The sequence below is a fragment of the Carcharodon carcharias genome, chromosome 12 (genome assembly GCF_017639515.1).
Source record: "Carcharodon carcharias isolate sCarCar2 chromosome 12, sCarCar2.pri, whole genome shotgun sequence".
Taxonomy (NCBI): domain Eukaryota; kingdom Metazoa; phylum Chordata; class Chondrichthyes; order Lamniformes; family Lamnidae; genus Carcharodon; species Carcharodon carcharias.
In genome coordinates this window covers 84,279,596-84,299,794 of record NC_054478.1, presented here as the reverse complement: position 1 = coordinate 84,299,794, position 20,199 = coordinate 84,279,596, and positions in this window count along the sequence as shown.

The following is a 20,199-nucleotide window of genomic DNA, read 5'->3' as shown; positions in this document are numbered from 1 at the left end:
TTGGGTCATTCTTGCGGACATTCTTGCAGGTGTTCTGCAAAGCGGTCGCCCAGTTTACGTTTGGTGTCTCCATTGTAGAGGAGACCGCATTGGGAGCAACGAATGCAGTAGACTAAGTTGGGGGAAATGCAAGTGAAATGCTGCTTCACTTGAAAGGAGTGTTTGGGCCCTTGGACGGTGTGAAGGGGCAGGTGTTGCATCTTTTGCATGGGCATGGGGAGGTGCCATAGGTGGGGGTTGAGGAGTAGGGGGTGATGGAGGAGTGGACCAGGGTGTCCTGGAGGGAACGATCCTTATGGAATGCCGCCGGGAGGGTGAAGGGAAGATGTGTTTGGTGGTGGCATCATGCTGGAGTTGGCGGAAATGGCGGAGGATGATCCTTTGAATGCGGAGGCTGGTGGGGTGATAAGTGAGGACAAGAGGAACCCTATCATGTTTCTGGGAGGGAGGAGAAGGCGTGAGGGTGGATGCGCGGGAAATGGGCCCTTTCAAATGAAGCAGCATTTCACTTGCATTTCCCCCAACTTAGTCTACTGCATTCATTGCTCCCAGTGCGGTCTCCTCTACATTGGAGACACCAAACGTAAACTGGGCGACCGCTTTGCAGAACACCTGCAAGAATGTCCGCAAGAATGACCCAAACCTACCTGTCACTTGCCATTTTAACACTCCACCCTGCTCTCTTGCCCACATGTCTGTCCTTGGCTTGCTGCATCGTTCCAGTGAAGCCCAACGCAAACTGGAGGAACAGCACCTCATCTTCCGACTAGGCACTTTACAGCCTTCCGGACTGAATATTGAATTCAACAACTTTAGATCTTGAACTCCCTCCTCCATCCCCACCCCCTCTCCGTTTCTTCCCCCTTCCTTTTGTTTTTTCCAATAATTTATATAGATTTTTCTTTTCCCACCTATTTCCATTATTTTTAAATCTTGTATGCCCTGCTAGTGTTTCCACCCCACCCCCACTAGAGCTAAACCTTGAGTGCCCTGCCATCCATTCTTAATTAGCACGTTCATTTAGATAATATCACCACCTTCAAAACTTCTTTGTTCCTTTGTCTGTGACATCTTTTGATTATCTGCTTCTATCACTGCTTGCTTGTCCCTACAACCACACCAACCACCCCCCCCCCAACTTCTCTCCCCGCCCCACCTTAAACCAGCTTATATTTCACCCCTCTTCTAATATTCAATCAGTTCTGTTGAAGGGTCACAAGGACTCGAAACGTCAACTCTTCTCCGCCGATGCTGCCAAACCTGCTGAGTTTTTCCAGGTAATTCTGTTTTTGTTTTGGATTTCCAGCATCTGCAGTTTTTTGCTTTTATCTCTGTGTCTTCAAGAAGCAACACTATTGTGTTAGGAGGCACTGCAGAGGGTGGGGCTGATGTGCTGCTAGTGAAAAAGTGTCTCCCAGGTCCACAGCAGCCACTAGGTTCTCGAGAGGATCATTGTAGTGGAGGCTTCATCTATCTATGGCAGGTCAGTGCTTTTCGACTTTGACTCCTTCAGCGAGGAGAAGAGTGGCACAGAGATAGTGATGCAGCCACGTGGAACACCTGTGCAGCAGACAAGGGAGCTCCAGTGGCTTGAGGAAGCCATTGGACGTGGACAAGGTGAGCGTATGAGGGCAAGAAGGCAGCCTAATGCCCATAGAAGGCGCTACACAAAGGGCATACTGTTAAGAGATGCAGCTTCATCAAGGTGTCCAAGCACCAATGTCTGCAAAGACTGTTTCTCCCCAGGGAGGTAGCGGTGGAGCAGGAGTTGATGCAAATAAGAGGTGGCAGACACCCAATTCCTGTAGCCTTAAAGTTGACATTGGCACTCAACTTTCTCACCAGTGGTTCTTTCCGGGGATTGTCTGGGGATCCATGCGACATCTCTCAGTCAGCAACCCATCAGCTATGTAAAGCAGGTCACGGTGCCATGCACCATCGGTTGACCAATATAGCAAGTTCGAAACCAGCCAGGACAAGAGGGCAATTGAGACAAAATACTGCAGATGCTGGAGATTTGAAATAAAACCAGAAAGTGATGGAAAACGTCAGTAGGCCTGGCAGCAAAGAAACAGAGTTAAGATTTTGAGGCCAATATGATTCTTCTTTGGAACTCCAAACATTTTTGCACACCACAGATATATTTAGTTCACTGTCAACTGTTGCATGAAAATAAATACATGAGTCATAATGCATTGAATGTCAAGACCTTTAACTCTCATTAAGCATTAATGGCTTCTGCAGTTAACAAATGATTATCACTCAGCAAAACCCAAGTGCTAGTCCATGAATTTACATGCTGGTGTATGGTCACTTCTGCAAGGTTCTCCCCTTGTGCCTGGAGTTGATGTGGGCAGGCTGCTGCCTTTCTTGCTTCACTGCATTAGATGGCCGTAGCCTGTGTCCTCTGTGTGCCTGAAGTTTAAAGGGGCCCGGCACATTTAGGGCCAGCTGTATCTATGCAGCGGCCACCAAATTCCTCCATGCCCCCCCCTCTATCTTTGCAATCTCCTCTAGCCCCACAACCCTCCAATATATCTGCCCTCCTCTAATCTGGCCTCATGTGCATTCCCGATTATAATTGTTCCATCGTTTGTGGCCGACCCTTCAGTTGCCTATGCCCCAAATTCTGGATTTCACTCCCTACACTTCTCTGCCTCTCTACCTCACTCTTTTCCTTTAAGGCACCCTTAAACCTACTTCTTTGACCAAGCTTTAGGTCATCTAACCAAATATCTCTTTATGAATGCATGTAGCATTATATTAAAGGCACTACATCAGACTAGCATGCGGTGTTGGTGTCACCATCAAAGGGGCCGAGGATCTTCCTTCAGCTATTGAAGCATCTTGAGCAGAGCCCCCATTGCTTTCAGCCTGCCTCAGCCCTTTCAAGCTCCGCATGCATTCCTGTGGTTGCCTGGGGTGGTTCAGCTGCTGGCAATTGTGAGCTTTGTGGTCAGCTCATTTCACCCACCCATCACTCCATAAAATCTCATGTCTGAGGCCATGCTATGGAAGTCTGTGTGCACTCCCTGCATCCTCTCAATGCTACACTCCATTTGTCTCTCCATGACGGCCACTACTCTCTCAACGGAGGACACCATGCATTCACATGCTAGAGAAATGGCACCACTCATGGCATTGATGCACTGCTCTGAATGGACTGCTTCTGGAAATTCCGAATGATTTTCATCCATTTGTCTCTGGTGCTGAAGCACCTGCTATTTGCCATCTGCATGTAGCTGAGTATCGTTGAGCTCTCCTCACTCTTCCTGGGGAAGAGACCAAAGCTGTCATTATATCCGTTACGTTTTCCTACAAGCCTGTGCAATGCTCAGCATGCTGTGCCACCTGTTTTGGAAGCGCATCAAAGCCCTCTGATGTGAGTGTATCTGCGCTAGTGGAATAAAATGATGCAGTGTCTGGATGGTGTTGCATCTTCTGAGCTTTACAGTGTAGCAGGAATTCTGGTCCCTTTGTCATCTGCTACTCTACCTGGGGGAGAGACATGATTTAAGTGAAACAGCTGCTCCTTCGTCCAAGCCCTGGTACATCCTGTTGGTGAGGAGCTTCTAATGGCATTAAACTCCCCCATCAGTGCCACAGGCCACACATAGTCTACAACAACAATTTAGATTTATGTCGTACCTTTAATATAATGCTACATGCCAAGGCACTTCATAGGACTATTAAAAAACAAAGGATGACACTGAGCCACATAAGGAAATATTAGGTTAGATGGGCAAAAGCTTGGTTAAAGAAGTAGGTTTAAGGAGTGTCTTAAAGGGAAAAAGTGAGGTAGAGAGGCAGAGAGATGTAGGGAGGGAAACCTAGAGCTTGGGGCACGGCCTCAAATGGTGGGACAATTATAATCGGGAATACACAAGAGGCCAGAATTACAGGAGGGCAGATATCTCGAAGGGTTGTGGGGCTAGAGGAGATTACAAAGTTAGAGAGGGGATGGACGAATTTGGAAACAAAAATGAGAATTTTAAAGCCAAGACATTGCTTGACCAGAAGACAATATAAGTCAATGAGCACAAGGATTATAGGTGAACAGGACTCGGTGAAGTTAAGACATGGGCAGCTGAGTTTTGGATGACATCAAGTTTACAGAAGGTAGAATATGGGACACAAGGTAAGTTGTGTTGGAATAGCCAGGTCTAGATGTAACAGACTGATGAATGAGGGTTTCAGCAGCAGATAAGCTGAAACAGGGGCAAAGTTAGGCAGTGTTACGGAGGTGAAAATAGGTGATCTTATTGATCATATGAATCTGAGGTCAGAAGCTCATCTCGGAATAAAACGTGACACCAAGGTTGTGAAAAGACTGGCTTAACGTCAGACTGTTGCCAGGGAGAGGGATAGAGTCAGTAACTAGGGAACAATGTTTGGAGTGGGGCTGAAAACAATGGCTTTAGCCTTCCTAATATTTAATGGAAGAAAATTTCCGCTCACAAAGTCTTGCAAGTCAGATAAGTGGTCTGATAATTTAGCAACAGTGGAGGAGTCAAGAGTGGTGGTGGTGAGGTAAAGCTGGTTGTTGTCAGTGTGCATGTGAAAATTAACTTTGTGCCTTTGAATTATGTGGCCGAGGGACAGCACACAGATGAGAAATAGGAGGGAGCTGAGGGACATCTGAGATAACATGCAGGATCAGGAAGAGAACCCGTTGCAAGTGATTCTCTGGCTATGATTAGATAAATAAGAATGGAACCACGTGAGAGCAGTCCTACCCATCTGGACAACAGTGGAAAGGATTTAGAGGAGGAAGGTGTGGTCATTCATGTCAAAGGATGTAAACAGGTTAGGAAGGATGAGGGGTGAAAGTTTACCTTTGTCACAGTTACAAAGGATGTCATTTGTGACTTTGATAAGAGCTGTTTTAGTATTGTGGCTGCATGTAAACCTGATTGGAAGGATTCAAACATTGAGTTCCAGGGACGATGGGACTGGATTTGGGAGATAACAACAGGTTCAAAAACTTTGGAGAGGAAAGTGAGGTTGAGGATGGGATAGTAGTTTGCAAGGACAGTGGGATCAAGGGGTTATTTTTTGAGGAGAGGGATGATGATGGCAGATTTAAAGGAGAGAGGGACATCACCTGAATGGAGAGAATCTATTAGCTAATATGGGAGCCAAGAGGGGAAGTTGGCTGATCAGCAGTTTAGTGGGAATAGGATTGAGGGAGCAGGAGACAAAAAGGGCATGTGGGGAAATAGGAGAGAAACCAGAGAAAGATGCAAGTTTAGCACTTGGGCAGAGTGGAGCATTGAAGGATGTTGAGGCAGGCGGGCTAGTGGAAAGGAGCAACATGGCAGAAGCAGCTGATCAGATTGTCTCAGTCTTAGAATCAATGAAGTCCATGAGCTCCTTGCACCTGATGGGTGTAAGGGTGGAGGGGAGAGCGGTTTAATAAGATAGTTTGTGGAAGAGAAAGGAAACCAGGGGTTATCCATGTAATCCAGGATGACCCTGGAATAATGAGCAGTTTTAGCAGATGAGAGCAGGACTTGACAATGTTTCAAGTGGCCCTGCCAATTCTGGCAGTGGATGGCTAAACCAGTTGTCTGTCATATTCTTTCAAATCTGCATCCTTTGGACTTAAGGGAGTGTGCCGGGGAGATGTCCAGGGTGAGAGAGAATAATGGTTTTATTGGGGACAAGGACATCAAAGGTGGAGATGAGAGTGCAATTGAGTAAATCGAAAACTGCAGAAATGTTGTGGTGAACAGAGGGCCAAAGACCAGAAAGTTGGAATTTTGGACATGTAGTTGTAAGTGAATTGGGGAATAGTTTTTTCCAAGGACGGATGCAGAAGGAGGTAGGGTTGGAGCAAGGTAGGTGAATATGGATGATGCAAGGAAGTGATAAGAGGTGGCTTTATCTGTGAGTGATAAATGGGAGTGGCAAGCCATGTAAGAAGGCAAGTTCAAGGGGATAGCTGTGAACATGAGTTGGGGAGTTTACATGGAGGGAGGATAGGAGGGCAGTGAACTCGGAGGAGAGAGAGCGTGATGAAAAGTCGTTCAGAGCAGAGGCTGAGAGGAAAGCAGTGAAGAAATCTTGGTGATAAAATTTTTATTGTACTTGGGAGGGTGTACAGAATGATGATTTTGAAGGAGAGGTGAGAGGGATTGACTATGGTGAGATGTTCAAAGGAAGTGAATATGTGAGAGGGCTAGGGGGGGGCAGGTCAAAATATGATCTTGTGATAAGTGCCACACTGCCACCACGCTGATCATGATGGGGTGAGTGGTGGAAGATGTAGACAGGCAGGGAGGCTTCAATAAGGGGGAAGGTGTTATCGCCCCTTAGCTTGGCTTTCATTAAGGATATGATGCCAATGTAATAATCCACAATATGTTCATGGATGGTAAGGACCTTGTTCACAAGTGCGTGGACATTCTGGAGGGTGATGTGCAGAGAGGTGGTGGGAGCTGATCTGCTGGCAGAGACCACAGGGTCAGCATTGGGAGGGATGAGTTGGACGTGAAGAAGATTGCCAAGGTCAGCCCCTAGCGTTTGCATTGGGCAGGAAGATTGACAGGAGAGTGGAATGGGGCCATTGGGGTTGCTGCTTTTAACAAGCAGCACAGAGCACCTTGATAAGACCCCCAAAGGTTGCTAAGAAAAGCACAGAGGGAAGCCTATCTGACAGTGAGTCAAGCCTGGGATGCTGGCAAGACAGCAGGAAGGTCGAGGAGTACTGGAGGGTTGGGGTAGGGAACTGGGAGGGCAGAGTACCTGAGAGTGGAGAAGTGAAAGGAGGTATGACAATAGTAGAGAGTCAAAGAGAGATAAAGAGAAAAAAAATGTAAAAAGAAAGAGCACAAGTGGAAGTAGACTGATGGGCTTGGGTCAGGAGCATTAACAAAATGTGAGAATGAATTGACGCATAGAGAGCTTGGGTTACATTGGTCTAGTTACATAAAAACTAGGATGCATAAAAACAAGATAATAAACACGTGATGGGAAGGAGTCCAGAATTTAAGTCGGAGACCCACAGCAGAATACTGACTTAGGAAGGCTGGAGTCAACATGAAGCATCAATGAACTGTTGTCCAAGTTAGGAGACAGGTTAAATAAGTGAAGTTTAGAAGCTGCTTGAAGGTAAGGTTTCGGACAGCATACTCATGGAAGTACTTTGCACAACTTCCGCTCCTATCTGACCCTCAGCGACAGGTTGCCCTGCCGTGACCCATCTGAGCTCCATTCCCTCCTCCTACATCAGTGTCACTATGGCAATGAAAGGCACTCCACCCCTGGTTCATTGACACTCGGCTGGTATTCTGAGTTAGTTTCTACTGCAAGCACAGACATGCATGGTGTCACTCCCATCTAATGGCCCATCTATGTAGGTTGCTCTGTGGCAGTGTAAATGTGCACCACCATGCCACTGATATGGCATGGTGAGGCAGCCATTCAGCCACCCCAATGAAGCATTCACCCATCACTGACCATTGGATTCGAATGCATGTGAATTGGGTGCCACAAAGTGGGCGTTGGTACCTGGTGTTGCCCCATGTATGGGTCTATCACCTGGTTTCACACTTTCTGGGCACCGTTTATGCTGGGCTTCCAGTTTGCAGCTCTAAACGTCATTCACTTTTCTAGACCACAACAGGTCATTAAATTTCTTTCTGTACTGAATCCAGGTTCTTGCAATGACCCCTTAGCTGCTTATGATCTCTTAGCTCCAAACATGCCTTCTTGGTGGGGCCTGCTGGCAACAGGGCATCTCTCCTTTCTCTGACTGCCTGCAGGAGACCCTCCAGAGAGATTTCACTGAATTGTGGAGCTACCCTTCCTTATGCTGAAGCTATTGCTCTGCTACCTCCATTGCTGCAGACTTCCTTGTTTTTTGCCATGCCTTCAGCCTGCCTGACTGCTGCACATGTGCCTTTAAAAATAGAGTCTCCATGCGAGCTGCTAGCACCATGACCCACCCACCACCAATAATTGGCTGGCTCCACTACCTAAGGGACCTTAATTGGCTCTTCATCTTAAAAACATGGAGCAAGCCCTCTCATGCGTGCCACCAACCCGCATATACCCCCAACATCAGCTCATCCACCCAATTGGCAAAATTCAGACAATTAACTCTGTTCCTTTCTCCAAAGATGCTGCTGGACCTGCTGAGCATTTCCAACATTTTCTGATAAAATGGACTGTTGGGTTTATATCACAATCCTATTATGCCTAGTAAATAGCATAACTACACATGTAGAGAACCTGTTTGATCCAATCAGTCTAATTTTCTATTATTTTCCATGTTAACAGTCCTCCTAATTTCATAAACCTATCCTGTCCATGCCAGGAATGAAGATGCTTTTTGAGAACTGGGCCTCATTTATGTATAATTGTCAAGCTAACCAACCAAACCCACTTCCCAAAGCAGCTCGGTCAGATTTAGGCCAGTGCAATATTAGCAGAGCTAAAGCCACTCCCCCCTGTCATTAGCAAGCTAAGCCTTGGGAGGAGGGGGCATTGGCCATATTGGAGGGGCATGAGCCTGAGATAACAATGGCCAGGATTTGCTGGAGTACTCCTTCTAACCATATCTTTTTGGGGTATCTTCTGCCTTACCACCAGTAAAACTGGTTGGCCTGTTTTTGGCACATGCTCTGCCCAATTGATTTCCAAAATAGAGCCTTACGTATATTATGAGACTCAAATAATGTACATAATTTTAGTTTAGTATAAAAGCCCACCCAACATTAGGCTCCTTTAAAAATGGCAACAACCAGATGTTAATATTAACTGGATAGGAAGTCTACTGACCCCACTTTGAGGTTGTTAGTACCTCACTAATGACAATTTGGCCAAGTTAAAAGTAGTGCATTCCATAGCCTCACTGCCTAATTTAAAATATTTCTCTTGCTGTATGTCCTAACTCTCTTACGTATAATCTTATAACTGTATCCCTTCATTGTATACCCCTCAGACAACTCAAACAGCCTGTCTCTATCTATTCTGTCCCGTCCCTCTGTAATTTTAAATATCTCTGTCAAAACACGCAGTAAATTCCTCTCTAGCCAAATAGACACGAATTTCAAGTTATTCTTCATATTAGTATTTGCACACACCAAGTCACATCCTGGTGAATCTGTGTTATGTCATCTATCTGGTCTCAACATCCTTGCTATAGTGTGAAACCCAAACTAGACATAGTACTCCAATAGGTTCACCTTTATATCTCGATTTTCATATTCAACACCATGCCATATTCAGTTAATATTTTTGTGAGCTTATTCCACTTGAATGTCTGCTTTTGATATCTTGTGAACCAGAACTGAAAATCCTCTGCCATTCCACATCACCTAGCGTTAACCCATTCGAAACAATACAAAGAAAAACAAACAGTATCTCCTAAATCTTACTGTCATATTTTTCACCATTTCACCGTTTTACCAAAATCACCTTGCGGCTTCCTTTGATTCTCAGAATTATTTAATATGCCTACGAATTTAGTATGCACTTCAAATATGAACTCCACAATCCTTTAGCCTGAGAAGCTGCCCTTAACTCCTGCTACCTGCTTCTTCCCTTCTAACTAGTTTTTAATCCAGTTTTCTACCATTTCATTAATTCTATTCTTCTTAAAGTAGCTAAGTCACCTGGTCCAGATGGCTTGCATCTAAAGCTGCTGAAGAAAATGGGGGTGGAGATAGTGGAAGTGGATAGTGGAAGCTGGAAGATTTTCCAATCTTCCTAGACACAGGGAAGGTGGCAGAGGATTGCAGAGTGGCAAAAATGACACCCTTATTCAAGAAAAGTTGTAAAGACAGTCCTAGCAACTATAGGCCAGTTAGTTGAACATGAATTGTGGGTAAAGTTTTAGAAACAAATACCAGGGAAAAAAAATCAACAGGCACTTGGTGAAGTTTGAATTAATTAAGGATAGCAAGCACAGATTGGGAAAAGGCAGTTCATGTTTCACCATTTGAATTTTTTGATAGAGCAACAGAGAAGGTTGATGAAGGCAATGCAATGGATGTTGTCTATATGGATTTAAGAAAGTGTTCGATAAAGTACCACATAAAAGACCGGTCAAAAAAATTGAGGCTCATGGAATAGGAGAGTCAGTGACCAATTGCATAAAAGATTAGCTTAAGGGCAGAAAACAGCAAGCTGTGGTAAATGATTATATTTCAGACTGCAGGATGGTTGACAGTGGTGTTCTCCAAGAGTCAGTGCCAGGATAGTGACTTTCTTTGCTAGATATAAATGTCTAAGATCTTGGAATACAGAGTGGAATTTCAAAATGTATTGGCGATACCAAGCTTGGAGAAGTGGCAAACAGTGAGGATGATACAAGTTGCCTGCAGCATGACATCGAAAGGCTAGTAGAATGGACAGACAGGTGGTGTTTAATATAGAAAAGTGTGAGATGATACATTTTGGCAAATGGGATAGGGAGAGGCAATATAGACTTAATGGCACCATTCTAAAGAATGCTCAGGATCAGAGGGGCCTGGGGAGGGTGGGGGGGTGGGGGGGGTGGGGGATGTTCATCACGACCTTTGAAGGTGGCAGGGCAGATTGAAAGAGTGGTTAGCAAAGTATTTGGGATCTTGGACTTCATAAATGCAGGCATTGAGTACAAAAGCAGGAAAGTTATGCTGAATCTTTATAAAGCTTTGGTTAGGTCTCAACTGGTGTATTGCACCCAGTTCTGGTCAACACACTTTTAGGAAGGTTATGATGGTCCTTGAGAGGGTGCAGAAGAGATTTAGCAGAATGGTTCCAGGGATGGGGGCTTTTGGTTACAAGGTTAGGTTGAAAAAGTTGAGGTTGTTCTCCTTGAAGCAAAGGAGATTGAAGGGAGATTTGATAGAAGCATACAAGATTGTGACAGATTTGAAAAAGATAGGTAGGGAAAAGCTGTTCCCATTAGCTGATGGCACAAGAACTAGGCAACACAGATTTAAGGTTTTAGGCAAGAGATGTAGGCAGGATGTGAGGAAGAACTTTTTCACGCAGTGTGTAATAACGAACTGGAACTCGCTGCCTATTGGGTTGGTAGAGGTGGAAACAATCAATGATTTCAAAAGGAAATTGATGGTACTTGAAGGAAATAAATCTGCAAGGCTACAGGGATCGAGTGGGAGATTGGGACTGACTGGATTGCTTCATGGAGAGTCAGCATGGACTTAATAGGCTGAATAGCCTCATTCTGTGCCATAAATGACTCTATGACTTAGTCTTCTACAATAATGTCCTGTGTGGTACTTTATTAAAGGTTTCTTGAAAGTCTATTTACACCACATCCAATGCATTTACTTGCTCCACCATATATGTCACCTCCTCAAAGAACTGTGTCAGGTTCAACAAGCCTATTAAACTTATGAAAGCATTGGGCAGGAAACAACTAGCTGGTCCATCCAACACACCCCATATAGTTGTCATGCCTTTTGCATCTCATCAAGATGCTCCTTAGCCTGGAGGTACCATGTGGTCTCTTGAAAGAGGTGGAAAACTAGAACCAAGGATAATTAAAGAAGAAAAAAGTCTGGAAAATCCTCTCCAATCTCCATAGACAATAAAACATGCTCAGGAGATCTTTCTGAAATCTGTGTTGGCTCCTTCTAATTATTTTCTCTTCATCTAGATATTTAGTAAATTCATGTATAATTAAAGATTTCCAAATCTCTCTCATCACAGATGTTAAACTAACTGGTCTGCAAACACCTAAATTAGCTTTGTCTCCTTTTCGAAAATAAGTATTATGTTAGCTATTCTCCAGTTCTCTTGTATACACCCATGTACGATACAGCTCCGAAATATAATTTCTAGAGTCTCTGCTTTTTTTTCTCATCCCATCTCCCTCAGGTTCTTTGAACATAATGTATCAAATCCCATTTCTTTGCCATCCTTTAGCTTAACTTAATTCAATGCTTTCCTGTTATTTATTAAACCTTTCTTGTTACGTCTAACAAGTTCAGGATTTACCTTCGCACTAACTTTTGGTTTTATTTATCATAACTAGATTTAGCAATGCTTTTTTGGTCATAGGCATTCAAACATGAAAGTGTCTTGCATACATTTTAAGAAGTACATTTGTCCTTATCTATTTACTCCCTCCCCGTCTCCATAAATAATTAATCACTTCCATAACATCTCCTACTTCAACTCCTGTCACTCCCCATAATTTTACAACACCAATCCATATCATTTTCAGCTTAAGACTCAATTTGTCTAAATGTTATTTTTTAGCTAATCTCCACAGATTGTAATATATTCAGGAAACCATAGCCTATGCTTTCACACATTCCAAGTCCCAAAATAAAACTTATTTTAGAACTTGCAATAATCTTATTTGGAAAGTATTAAATACAAAAAAATTCTAAAACAAAATGTAACTATTGCCACAGAATAGAATGACAATTTCTGCAAGTTTACATTTGTTCTCTTTAGTCACATATGCTATTATAAATATAAATTAAGTCTAAAAATATCTGAGAATAGTGAAATTTCAGAGATTATAGTGTTTTCTTTTCCTTTGTAGTATCACATTGCTTGGAAACTGTGATGTAACTATGTATCTACTTGTCAGTGTAACATATATTCATTTTAAACTCATTCATTTTAAAATCATTCATTTTAAAATCACTCACTAATTGTACGTGGCCTGGATTTTGAATAATTGTTTGAGTGTAAACATTCTTGCCATAAATAGAGCAGTTAGAAATTAATAAGTCATTTGCAATGCTGAAAAATAAATCCCATTTCAGCTATAATATCGTTAAGAACATTTTAACATTTATTGGTAGAGAGTAATTATTTCCCGTTATTTTGAAACTTATTACACTGCCGGTTCTCCAAACTTGACAACAGAATACAACTGCAATAGCAAGATTAATTCCAAAATCAATAGATTATCATATCATTAGTCTGCATATCCAGCACAATTCATAAAATTTAAATATAATTAATAATAACTTAAGCCTCGGAACAACAGCTAGCCAATTTCTATTTTGGGAGATCAATTAAAATATCAAATAAATAATAAATATAGAGAATAAAATTCTATGGTTGCATTTTAGATGTTGCAGCTGTCACAGTTGACATTAAATGAAGCAATACAGACTGGCTGTGGGTAAAAGAAGGTGTTAATATCCCAGAGTTTATTACATTTGAGATGATAAAGGAGTAATGGATGAGGTAACTGCAATATGAGGCTAAGTCAATTTAGGAAAATCTCACAATGTGTCATATAAAAAGTTGAAGAGGTTATCAGTTTATTTTTCATAACTCCAAAAGCAAGTTGTGTTTGTTTTAATGCTATTGGCTAGATGGACTACAAGATTAAGGCAAGAATATGTGGACAGTCAGATCCATAGACTTTATTTTTCCACGAACTCTTAATATGCATGCACTGTCCTTATCTGATGACCAGTTGTTTTACAGAAATTAGAAATTTATTATGCAGACAAAAAACTTTTGTTGATAAAAAAATTAAAAACACTATGTAATTGTACAATGGAGTCATGAGAAGGAAAAGGAGAGGCAGTAGAAGCTATGATGGCTGTTATGAACAGGTGGGGGTGGTTAAATCAAACAGCCCTGATTTCTCCTTTCACCATCTGTTCGAAAACAGAAAGGTGATTTGATTTTGGTTTCCCCCTTTATAAATGGTGGCATGTTTCCCAACCCCTCAATTTTGGTGTGGTCCAATATCTATTGTTAATCTCATAGCAAACTCATAATAGGATGAACTCAAAGAGTTAGTTTATTTGCACACACTCAAAATGCAGGAGGTGGGTCACCACATAGCCTCCTATGCACTCATACAACAAAAGAAAGAAAAAGATTTACAGGGCAAAGACCACAGAGAAAAGAATTATTGTTTCATGTGAGCCCAAGAGTCCATAATCAAAGTTCAATGAGATCTTCCTTCACAGAAGTTGGCAGGTTGAAAGCTGATGCTGTATAGTTCACTTTTCCAGTAGAATTGACTTCCATGATGAGGTAGACATGTGGAGATGAATCAGTCTTGTAGGCGATGGTACAGAAGTTCCAGCAGAAACAGTTTAGATGGGGCCAGACATTCAAACTTAGACAGAGCCCCTTTTCTGTGCTGCTGCTTGTAGATGGTAAAAATGCCAGACTGGCTTTTGCAGTACAGCAAGGCAATATAACTGGTTCCACCAGCTAGAGGCTCATATCACATGGCTCCCATCTCTTCACAGTGTTTTTGACAAAGGGTATCTCTCGTCTGGGTTCCCAAGCTGGTTAAATGTTCCAACCATTAAGACTTGAAAGGAAGGTTGTGTGGTCCTTTGTCCCAGGAGACGAATAGGCTCTGGTTGGCCAGGCCTTGTAGGTGGCCTTTGTATAGTTTTTTTTTAAATTTGGATTCTGCAGCCCACAGGGAGTCGTTGTTGTGTTTTCAGAGATAATGAGCTGTAATTTTCTGAAAAACTGCCAGATAGCTCCTTTTCTTCAAGGGTCACTGACAGACATAGCTTCAGCCATTTTAAAAGGGTCTTTGCCCAGTTTTAAAATTTTAGAAATTTGCCATGAGGATAACTATATATATTTTATAAAAATATACAGTGTGAGGTCTCAGTACCCTGACAATGGTGCAAACATGTGGCCAAAAATATGTCAGCAATCCAGTGCTTTTGTAGATAAAACTGTCAGCTTTTTCACACATATCATTTGTAAGATTTTCAAAACCATTTACTCCAATAAGCAATTTCATGAACAACAATACACCAATAGCTGTTAAAAGGTTATGAGGGGATTTGAAAGAGATGTTCAAGGTTAAGAGCAGTTTCAGCAGAGTAGATAGGGAAAGCCATTTCCATTGGCAGAACCGTCAAAAAACAGAGGACACAGATTTAAGAGAATTGGCTAAAGAAGTGAGATGGAGGGGATCGTAGGAGAGAGAGAAGGGGAACTTTGAGAGAAAAAGCATTTTCATCTCCGTCTTAAAAGGGAAACCTCTTATTCTTAAACTGTGTCTCTTAGTTCAAATCACCCCCACAAGTGGAAATATCCTCCCAGTATCCACCTTATCCAGTCCCCTCAGGATTTTATATGTTTCAATAAAATTATTTTTTTAGTTTTCTTCATTTATTTTTGTTTTTATTTTTCATTTGTTAGTTTCCAATTCTACAGAAAGGTATTAAATGGAAGCATGTGCGTTTCAGAAGCGGATTCACTGCTGATTGACAATATAAGATATCAGGTCAGATGACCAAAAATCTGGTCAAAAGCTTAAGTACTTTGGCTGCTTGATGACTTGCAGCCAGTTTCAGATTTTGGTTCTCAAACTGCTGACAACTGATGGTACTGGGGTAATAATGGCACTGAAATCAGCTTCATTACATGACTACTGGGTTAACATTTCTCAGGCCCACCAGTCTAATTTTGATGGGGGAGGTCATTATGATACAATGGGAAGTTGATAGTGGCCATTGAGTTTTGATTTGCTCTTTTGCCCAGTGTGAAACATGGATACAGGCAGTCTGGAAACTCTATAGTCTTTAGGTGATGGCCCATCATTAACCACTGAGATGTATGAATTCCACAGGTGGCTGTGAGATAACCTCAACTATGTCCATATTTAATTGGGCATTTGCCGGAGACTTGATACTGTCTGTAGTCCAGATGTTAAAATTCTCATGATTTGCAGCAGCCATCTTGACAGCTTGTTTGTGTCCAATTTTTAAAAGTATTGACTGAAAGTTCATAATATGACATGCCTTTACTGGGCATGATACAGAACTGGTGTCAGAAAATGTTACGGAGGTGGAAGTAGTCGTGGAAGTAGAAGTCTTGATTACGGTCCGGATACATGGTCAGAACCCATCTCATGGTCAAATAAGGGACCAAGGTTTTGAATGGTCTGGTTCAGCCTCAGCTAATGGAGAGTGATGACCAAGCAATGGGTTTTGTGGTTGGAAACAAAGACAATGACTTCACAGACTGAGACTGACTAATCTACACGATCATTTGCCTGATCCAATAGGGTAGGTCTAGCCTGAGCAGAGAGGAGTCCTAATGGGAAAAGGAAATCTAATATGCTTTCATGGCTGCCAAAATGGACTAAAAGAATAGTTGTTGAGGAATGCAACAATGAGCTGCAAAGGAAAAAGGAAATGATCCACAGATGGAAATGGAATATTACATAGGACTATGTAGTGAAGATGGACAATTTGTACATGAGAACATGATTTGTTTAAGAACATGGATGACTTGCAAATAAAAACAAAGGAACTGGAATGAATGCAGAGTGATAGAGGAGGAAGTTTTCCAATTTCAACCAGGGTGACCAAAATAGAATGTCAATATCCTGAATTATGCTGGAAATCATCAATTCTCTATTTACACCAAGGAAAGATTAATGGAAATGTCATAGTGAACAGCACAATTGGGCCACCTCATAAGTAATATTTCAAGTATACTGTCCACTATTTAACCCAAAGCTGCAATAAAACTGTTCCAATAGTTCAAGCAATTAGAACCAGTGATAAGCTTTGCTGGAGCTAGATATCTCTGGTGAAATAAACATGTGGCGCTTGTACCAAAAACTCAGTTTGAGAGCGAATGCAATTCCAATGGTTAGGGTAACTGGGCATAGATAAACTAATTCAGTGTGTAGAACTTAATTATTGTGCTTTCTTCACCCAATGTGCAGGATTACAGGGAAAATGCAGGAGATTGGCACTAAGTTAAAATGCTCAGAGAGCTGGTGCAGACATGATGAGCCGAATGGCCTCCTTCTACCCATAACAATTCTGTGATTCTGTGATTCTTTGGAAGCTTAGATCCTACAGAATTATAAGATTTCAAGGTCTTAATCACTGTTCCAGAGGGACCGTTAAGTTACAAAAACTATGGAGAAAATATTCCTGAAAAAGCTGACAAGATAACCTGTGAAATGGCTAAGGATTCCTGGAGTTGTATCAAAAAGAAGTTTTATACAATAGTGATAATAAAAACAGAAAATGCTGGAAAAACTCAGCAAGACTGGCAGCATCTGTGGAGAGACAAGTAGAGGGCTGAATTTTCCAAGCCTGCTGGCGGTGGGAGTGTTAGACGGCATGCGTGGAAAATATGGCACGAACTGCTTCATGATGGCTTGAAGGCAGGTCGCAATTGTCCGCTCAGCCTGCCAATGGCAGGCCGCATTTCCCGCCATCGGTCGGCGGGGAGCTAATTGTAATACATAAGTATATAATCAAAAGGCCATCCCACCAGGCTCTTGGAACCCATCATATCGTTTATCCACATTAGCGGGAAAGCACGTCAACGTGTTTCACAACAAGTAACATGCACTTGGTGGCCTTCACTTTGGGGGAATTGAGATGATTGAGCAGCAGCATTCTCCACAGCTCATCTGTTGTTTACATGCATCAGGGGTACTGGCGGGGGAGGGGGGGGGTTGGTGCAGAGGCTACTGATGCCTAGCCCCAGAGGCGACTGCTGAGAGGGCAGGAGGACCATGTCAGGATCATGGATCCTGGTGACTTACCTGTATGCCTGAAGTTCTACAGAGGCCAGAGGAGATGGAGGACAGAGTAACTGAGGCACCTGGCCACACAAAGGCAGGAGCAGCAACCTCATGAAGAAGGGGCAAGTATTGGCCAGCCTCGGATGTGACTGTTGTCGGTGAGGTGGGGGAGGGGGGGCTTCAAGTGCTGCCCTGGCGCTGCATTCCACACACATACAATCGAGGTGAGGGGCAGGATAAGCGAGGTAAGTAGCCGCGCATTAGGGGTACCTGTATAAACTGGCCATGCCCCTGTGACTGAGACAGATCAGGCACAGCCACATTGATATGATTGGGGTCGGGCTCCTAGCCTGCCCACCCATGCAAACAATGCGGAAGCACCAAAGATCCACCAAGTGCTCCATACCTTACACCCCCACCACTCAGCCCCCCGATCCCTCCCCCTCCTCCCCCACCCCCACAAACACCCTCCCACCCCCCGGCATAGATTTTGAGTCTGCCACCACTTTATTGGACCGCTGAGCAGTTGGGCTGCATATGTTGTACAATCTCTTCGCCAACGTTGGCCATGTCACTGCTGGAGGCGCTCACAGCCCCTTGCAATCTCAGCATCCCGGTTTGGACCAGTATCCCTATGTCGCAGGTTGACAGGGCAGCCATGCAGCGTACTCACCTCTGGCTGTCCGAGGGGTGACCAGCACTCTCTGGGAAGGGTTAAGGGGTGGTCACACAGGGCCAGGAAAGGTGCTAAGTACAGCCAGCTCTCTCTCTTTCATACTGCAGGAGGACCATGTCAGGATCATGGATCCTGGTGACTTAGCTGTATTCCTGAAGGCCTACAGAGGCCAGAGAAGATGGAGGACAGAGTAACTGAGGCACCTGGCCACACAAAGGCAGGAGCAGCAACCTCATGAAGAAGGGGCAGCAGGGGCTCCCATACATGCTGCCCAGGAACAACGGCGAGCCATGGCTGGTTGGCACCTAGCGACACCCAGGGTCTATAGATGCTGTCTGCCATTCCTGCAGATGACTGAGAACCTGATGACTGTGCACGTCTAGGGCCCTGGTGGCTCACATCTGCCATGTACTGCTGGACTTGGTGCCAAGGGCTCCTTTCAGGGCTCCACAGGTTACCTCTGTGGGATTTCACAAGCTGCCACCCATGCATGCGTCCACGAAGCTATGGATACCATCTTCTCCATGGCACACAACTTTGTGCATTTCGCCTGAGACCAGGACATCCAGGAGGCAAGGGCCACTGGATTTGCTCTGATCTCGGGATTCCCACAGATGCAGCGTGCGATTGACTGCATTCATGTGGTGCTCAGGTCTCCATTGCTACACTCAGTGAACTTCAACAACCACAAGGGCTTCCATTCACTGAATGTGCAGCTGGTATGCGACCACCAGAAACATATCCTGCAGGTGTGCGTGTGGTTTCCGGGGAACATGCATGACACATGTGTCCTGAGTCGCTTGCAGATCCTTGCAGTCTTCCAGGGTCCACAGCGGCTGCAGGGTTGGCTCCCTGGGGACAAAGGCTACCCGGAGAGGCCATGGCTGATGACATCTGTGCAGCGGCCTCAGTCTGCAGCACAGCAGTGCTATGATGAGGGTCATGCAGCAGCTCGCAACTTGGTGGAGCCAACCATCAGGATGCTGAAGATGCGGTTCCAGTGCCCGTTGTCATCTGCTATGCCCTTTAAAACCTAGCGCTGCAACGGGGAGACGAACTAGCTGAGGAGGAGATGGAGGATCTGGAGGTCTCCTCTGATGAGGAGGACGCCGATGGGGATGAGGTTGAGGGGGTCCTTGGTGGTGACAATGACGGGGATGAAGCTCTCGCACTGGCTAGACGAGGCAGGCATACTTGGGAGGCCCTATTAGCTGCCAGTTTTGTGGAGGATGATGATGACATATAGTGAGGTGTCCCCATAGATCCTCACATCGCCGTTGTGAATGTTTGACTCCAGTCTGGCTTATGGCGTCGCCAATGCCCTCTGTGAGAATGCTCCTGTCATGGAGATGCAGTGGAGGCCCTAATAATCTCTCGATCGCAGGAGGATGATGACAACATGCAGTGAGGACATTCCATAGATCTTCACATAGCCTCTGAGAATGCCTGACTCCTGTCTGGCCGAGGACAGCTTGATAGCGCCACATGATCAGGGCCATCTCAGAGATTCAGCTATGAAACTTTAGACGCATCTGATGCTGTGTCTGCCTTCACCACCTGATCTCTTTAGGAGCTGGTGCACAGCATCAGTGGTCACAGACATCCCTTCTTGATGTTCCCTAGCTTGCCTTTGTAGCTCCAGCAACTGTGACATGACCAAGTCCAGAGGCTCGTCATCTGATTCGGACTCAGCAACGTTCTGGCCTCCAGCAGCCCTCCGAGTGCCGGGACTTGGGAAGCCCCTGCCCCCACCTGATATTGATCAGAAAGTGTGATGTGTTCAGTAGATTGTGACCCCAATGTTACTCTAAAGATAGGCCCCACCAATATGTGTGTCTCAGCACTGGTGGAGGGTATGGGTGAGCACTGTGATGGGACTTTAGGGAGGGTGCCTTCAGATTCCTCTTCAGAGGTTTCTTCGGAGCTTGGTTGGAGGCCCTGGGTCATGAACTCTGTCGGCTGTTTGGCAGATGTGCCTGCAAAAGCAAGGGGAGATAATTAATGCATGGCAGTGGCCTGTGAAAGAGGACACATCACTCACGGCATGGTTGTCTGA